At 33.4% G+C, this 6,000-nt stretch overlaps 1 protein-coding gene across 1 annotated transcript in view; it reads right to left on the bottom strand.

Annotated features, from left to right (window-relative positions):
- The window catches only part of TEX11 (testis expressed 11), a gene marked incomplete at both ends in the record, with an annotated part of 301,635 nt that overhangs the window by 172,832 nt on the left and 122,803 nt on the right, over positions 1-6,000 (bottom strand). The gene's annotated exons all lie outside the window — the stretch shown is intronic.

Below are 6,000 nucleotides of genomic sequence, written 5' to 3'. Positions count from 1 at the left end.
GCACAGTAAGACCTCATCTCAAAAAAAAGGGAAGAAAGAAACAATGAAATATTACCACATTAGAAAAGCAAAATTTTTAAAAATACTGATTACCTAGTCCTAGCAAGAATGAAGAAAAACTGAAATCTCAAAAAATGTTGGTAAAGGGATAGGGTTGAAGCTCAGCAGTGGAATGCTCACCTAGCACAAGGACCTGGGTTCGAACCTCAGCACCACATATAAATAAATAAATAAGTAAAATAAAGGTATTGTGTTCAACTACAACTAAAAAATAAATACTAAAAATTTTTTTTTTAATGTTGGTACAGCCAAGCATGGTGGCACACTGGTATCCCCCCACAAAAAAAAAATGTTGGTACAAATGCAAACTGGTACAGCTTCTCTGAAAAGAGTCTTACATTGCTTAATGACTAAATAGCTCAACAACTGCAAATCTGAGCATTTAACCTCAGGGAAATGAAAATTTATATCCAAGCCAGGTGTGGTGGTGCATGCCTGTAATCCCAGTGACTTGGAAGGCTGAGACAGGAGAATTACAAGTTCAAGGCCATCCTCAGCAACTTAGCAAGGCCCTAAGTAACTCAGTAAGACTGTATCTCAAAATATAAATAAATAAATAAATAAATAAAAGCTTAGGATATAACTCAGTGGTCAATCACTCCTGGGTTCAATCACTAGTAATGAGAGACAGACACATACACACATAGAAAATTTATGTCCATACAAAAACCCATAAAAAATGTTCATAGCAGTTTAATTTCTAATAGCCAACACTTATGAAACATAAAATTCTTTAATAGGTGTAGGTGAACAGTTAAACTGTGTTGCACCTTTAATATGAATTACTCAAACAATAAAAAGACATCAACTATTGATGTATTTGTATATTTTGACACCTTGGATGCCAGGCGTGGTGGCAAACACCTGTAATCCCAATGTCTCTGGAGGCTGAGGCAGGAGGATCCTGAGTTCAAAGCCAGCCTCAGCTAAGCAACTCAATGAGACTCTGTCTCTAAATAAGATACAAAATAGGGCTGGGGATGTGGCTCAGTGGCCGAGTGCTCCTGAGTTCAATCTCTGGTACTCCGCCCCAAGAGGTATTGAAACCTTGGGTGTAAATAAAAGCCAATTTCAAAAGGTCATATAGTGTATGATTTTGTTTTATAACAAATTAAACCCAGGGGCACTGTACCACTGAGTTACAGCCCTAGTCATTTCTCGTATTTTATTTTGAGAGAGGGTCTCACTAAATTGCCCAGGCTGGCCTCCAATTTACAATCTTTTTAACTGAGCCTCCTGGGTTGATGGGATTACAGATGAGCCAACAAGCCCAGAATTTTATATAACATCCTTGAAATGAAAAATTATAGACATGAAGAATAGAACACTGGCTGCTAGGGCTGAAGGGCAATGGTTGAAAGAGCATGAGAGAGATCTTTGGGTGATGAAATAGTTCTGGATCTTAACTGCAGTGATAATTACATGACTCCTCACATGAGATAAAATGACATAGAACTATATAACACACCTTGTGCCAATGTCAATTTACTGTTTTTCATATAATTATATAGCAAGTAACTATTAAAAGGAAATTTGGTGAAGGGTACATAGGACCTCTTTTGAATTATTTTTATGGGAGACTTAAATTTATTTTCAGAATCTTAACCATCGTTGTTTTCATTTTATTCACTTTCTTCTTGGTATTATTTGTGTAATATCTTATGAATTTATAATTATTTCAAAATAAAAATTCCTGCAACATGTTAATCAATCAATTAATTTTTGTGATGCTGAAGATAGTATCCAGAGCTTTATGGACGTTGGGCAAGCACTACTATTGAGCTATCCCCCCATTCCCTAAAACATTTTTTAAAAGAATGTGACATAAGGACACTTTCAAACATATGTTTGAAATGTTGAAAACCCTCATCTAACAGGAGACCAGCATTACAAGAAACATTAGATCTCTGTGATGGTTAATATTGTCAACTTAATGGGGCCACTGAGTACCCAGATATTTGGTCAAAAATTATTTTGGGCATTTCTGGATGAGACTAAATTTTACATCGGTAGACTGTGTAAGGCAGATCCCCTTTATAATTTGAGTGTATCTTAGTTGATCAGTTAAAGAGCTGAGTAGAGAGGCTGGGATTGTGGCTCAGTGGTAGGGCGTTCTTCTAGCATGTGCGAGGCCCTGGGTTTGATCCTCAGCACCACATAAAAATAAATAAAGGTGGGCTGGGGATGTGGCTCAAGCCGTAGCGCGCTCGCCTAGCATGCGTGCGGCCGGGGTTCGATCCTCAGCACCACATACAAAGAAAGATGTTGTGTCCGCCAAATACTAAAAAATAAATATTAAAAATTCTCTCTCTCTCTCCCACTCTCTCCCTCTCTCTCACTCTTTCTTTGAAAAAAATAAATAAATAAAGGTATAAAAAAATTTTTAAAAAAAAGAGCTGAGTAGAATTAAAGGGCTGACTCTCCCTAAAACAAGAGAGAACTCTTCCTGACAGATGGCCTTCAAACTAAGATATCAGCTTTTTCTTATCTTCAGAGTTTAACTGAAATCTTCACTTTTCCCAGGTCTTGCGCCTGACAGCCTTCAGAACTACACACACACACACACACACACACACACACAAATCATTGCTTCTGATTCTCTGAAGAACCCTGAATAATACAATGTTGTTCAAGGAGAAAAGTAACATAAGAAAAATAACACTTTTAAAATTTAAAAATATTTTATTTTTATTTATTTTTAAAATTTTTTTTAGTTATAGGTGGATGCAATATCCTGCCTCAAACAAAAATAACATAAAAATAAGCATAACACAAGATAGAATTTGAATGTAGAAAAAGAAATAAAAATCACCTGAAAAGGTAACTACTGGTGGAAATAAATAAGATTTTTTCCTTATTATTTATATGTCTTTAAAAAGAAAATTAGTATTTAAACAAAATAATAAGATAGTATTATAGTTTTATAAAATGAAATGTAAAATACATGACAATAAAACCGTAAAGATTATGCTAGAAAAACTGTAAGTGTACCTTAGATAGGACAAATAAGAGGTCTATCATATAAGTTCAAGAAGTCTATCATACAAAATCGTGGCAATAGTTAAAAAGATACTGTGTTCTTGAAAAACGCTGAGTGGGTATAAAGTGTTCATACCACAAAAGTTATAACTATTTAAGGTAATATATGTTAATTAGTTAAATTTACTTATTTCAAAAGGCATAAATACTTTAAAACAATATGCCATACATAGTTAAATACATACAACTTTTATCTGTCAATTGAAAATAGATAGGTAAATAATAAATATTATGATATAGGGCTGGGGTGGTGGCTCAGTGGTAGAGTGCTCGCCTAGCATGCATGAGGCACTGGGTTCAATCCTCAGCACCACATAAAAACAAAACTAATGTATCCACCTAAAACTAATAATAAATAAATAAATATTTTAAAAAAATAAATAAATAAATATTATGATATATAAAGGTAGACCAAAGTAAAATGCATATGAACCCTAAAGAAACAACTAAAATAACAAAAATTATAATTAGTAAGTCAATAAAAGAAATACAATAGATACTCAAATAATTCCAAAAAGGAAAAAAAAGGAGGGGGAGGGAGAATAAAGAACGATAAGACAAGAAGAAAATAAATAATGAGATCATAGACAGAAACTTAAAAATATCAGTAATCACGTTGAATATGTACATTCTGAACATCATAGTTTAAAACTAGAGATTGTCAGACTAGGTAAAGAAGTAGATTACAACTATTTGCTGCTCCAAAGAAATGCAATTTAAATGAAAATACAAAGATCTGGGGATATAGCTCAGTTGGTAGAGTGCTTGTTTCCCATACACAAGACCCTGGTTTCAATCCCCAGTGCCACACACACAAAAAAGAGTTTTTTCCTAACATGCTCTATGCCCTATGCTCATCTTGAGCATAGTAAACAAAAAAAATTAAATAAATGAAAAGTCATAAACAGGTAAAATAACGAAACAAGATACACCATGATATCATAAGAAAGCTGAAATAGTTATATTAATACAAGATAAAGTCAATCTAGAGACATAAATTTGGATTGTATTCATCAACAAGGAAAAAACAAACTTTGAATGAATCTCAGAATAATTCTTCTCAGTAAAGAAGCCATAAGGGGCTGGGGCTGTAGCTCAGTGGTAGAGCACTCGCCTAGCATTTATTATATAAATAAATAAAGATATTGTATCTGACTATAACTTAAAAAATAATTAAACATTAAAAAAAAGAAGCCATAAAAAAGAGTATATTCTCCGTGATTCCATTTATATATGACTCTACAAAATGAAAGCATATCAGTGGTTGCCTGGGGAAGGATGTGAGGGAAAGGTAATAAAAAGACATGAGGAAATTTGGGGAATGTTATATATACAGCCATCCCTCCATATCTAGAGGTATGAAATCTGCAGATTCAACCAACCATGGATAAAAAATTTGAAAAATTTACATCTGTCCTGAATAGGTTCAGACATTTTTCTTATCATTATTCCCTAAACAGTATAGTATAACCTATTTATATAACATTTACATTTTAATCAGTATTTTAAGTAATTTAGAGATGATTTAAAGTATATAGAGGATGTACTATACTATTTTATATAATGGATTTGAGCATCCACAGATTTTGGTATTTTTGTGAAAGTCTAGGATCAATTCCCCAGGGATACTGAAGGATGACTACCTTCTTGATTGTGATGATTGTTTCACAAGTATGTATGAATGCCAAAAGTCATCAAATTTTATAGTTTATTGTATGTCAATTATACCTTAACAAAACCATTAAAAAGATGATTAAGGATATCATCATTGAATTATAGATCAATGAAAAAGTAGAAAGACAAAAATCCAAACTGATAATATACAAATAAGTAAATATACTAAGTAAATAGGAATGGAATAGAAGAGAGAAGTTATGCTTATAGATTTCTGAGTGCAAAGTGGAGGAAGTACTGAAGTTAGGAAATAATCATTTGGCAACAATCATACTAAAGACTGGTTCAAACAAGAATGCTAACTCTAAACAGAAATTTTAATAAAAAGCAAAACATGTATGATACATTGATTTCCCTAATTAACTGTTCTTTACTTGCAAGGGAAAAATAGTAAGTATGTAGTGAGGAAACTGGACAACACCTTTGACTAGCTGACCAATATTATCATCACAATGAGGAGCAGATGAGCATCATATGCCTGGAGATGTGAAGCTCTGAGAAGGGACACAGCACCACTTATGTAGCAATCTAGCTAGCAATGCATGATTTGAATTTAATCATGAGGAAACATCAGATAAACTCTAAATGAAGAACTTTCAGTTAAAACAAGATGGAATCTATTGTATTTTTCCAAATGGTCAATGACACAACACTCAAAGAAAAGCTGTGGAAAGTTCCAGATTACAGGAGACTAAAAGAGACATGACAGATAAATGCAATACCTGATCCTGATCTTTTTGGGTTTTTTTTTTTTTTTGGTACTAGGGATTGAATCCAGGGGTGCTTTACTACTGAAATACATCCTTGTTCCTTTTTATTTTAATTTTTTTTTAATTTTGAGACAGGTTTCAGTAAATTGCCGAGGCTGGCCTTGAACTCTTGAGGTGGAAACCTTAGCCTTCTGGGTCACTGAGATTACAGGCATGTACCACAATACCCAGCTAGACTAATATTTCATCAGAGGAAAAATGAAAATTCATTATTGAGGAGATATAGAGAGAAAGAAGTTGGGGAGAGGAGAGGGAAGGAAGAAAGAAAGGGAAGGCAAGTACCTCATAAGCCTGCGAAATATTTATAACAGGTGAACCTGGGTAAAATATACAGAGATGTTATTTGAACTATTTTTGTTCTTTCAACTTTTCTGTAAATTTGAAATTATTTCCAAATAAGCCTGTTTAAAGATGTATATTGCAACTGAAATCCTAATGTACCTATTTTAGCTATGTC

Source organism: Spermophilus citellus, assembly GCF_964194105.1.
Source record: "Spermophilus citellus genome assembly, chromosome: X".
Classification (NCBI taxonomy): Eukaryota; Metazoa; Chordata; class Mammalia; order Rodentia; family Sciuridae; genus Spermophilus; species Spermophilus citellus.
The sequence above is the reverse complement of the archived record's forward strand: the minus strand, read 5'-3'. Positions and strand labels throughout refer to the sequence as shown.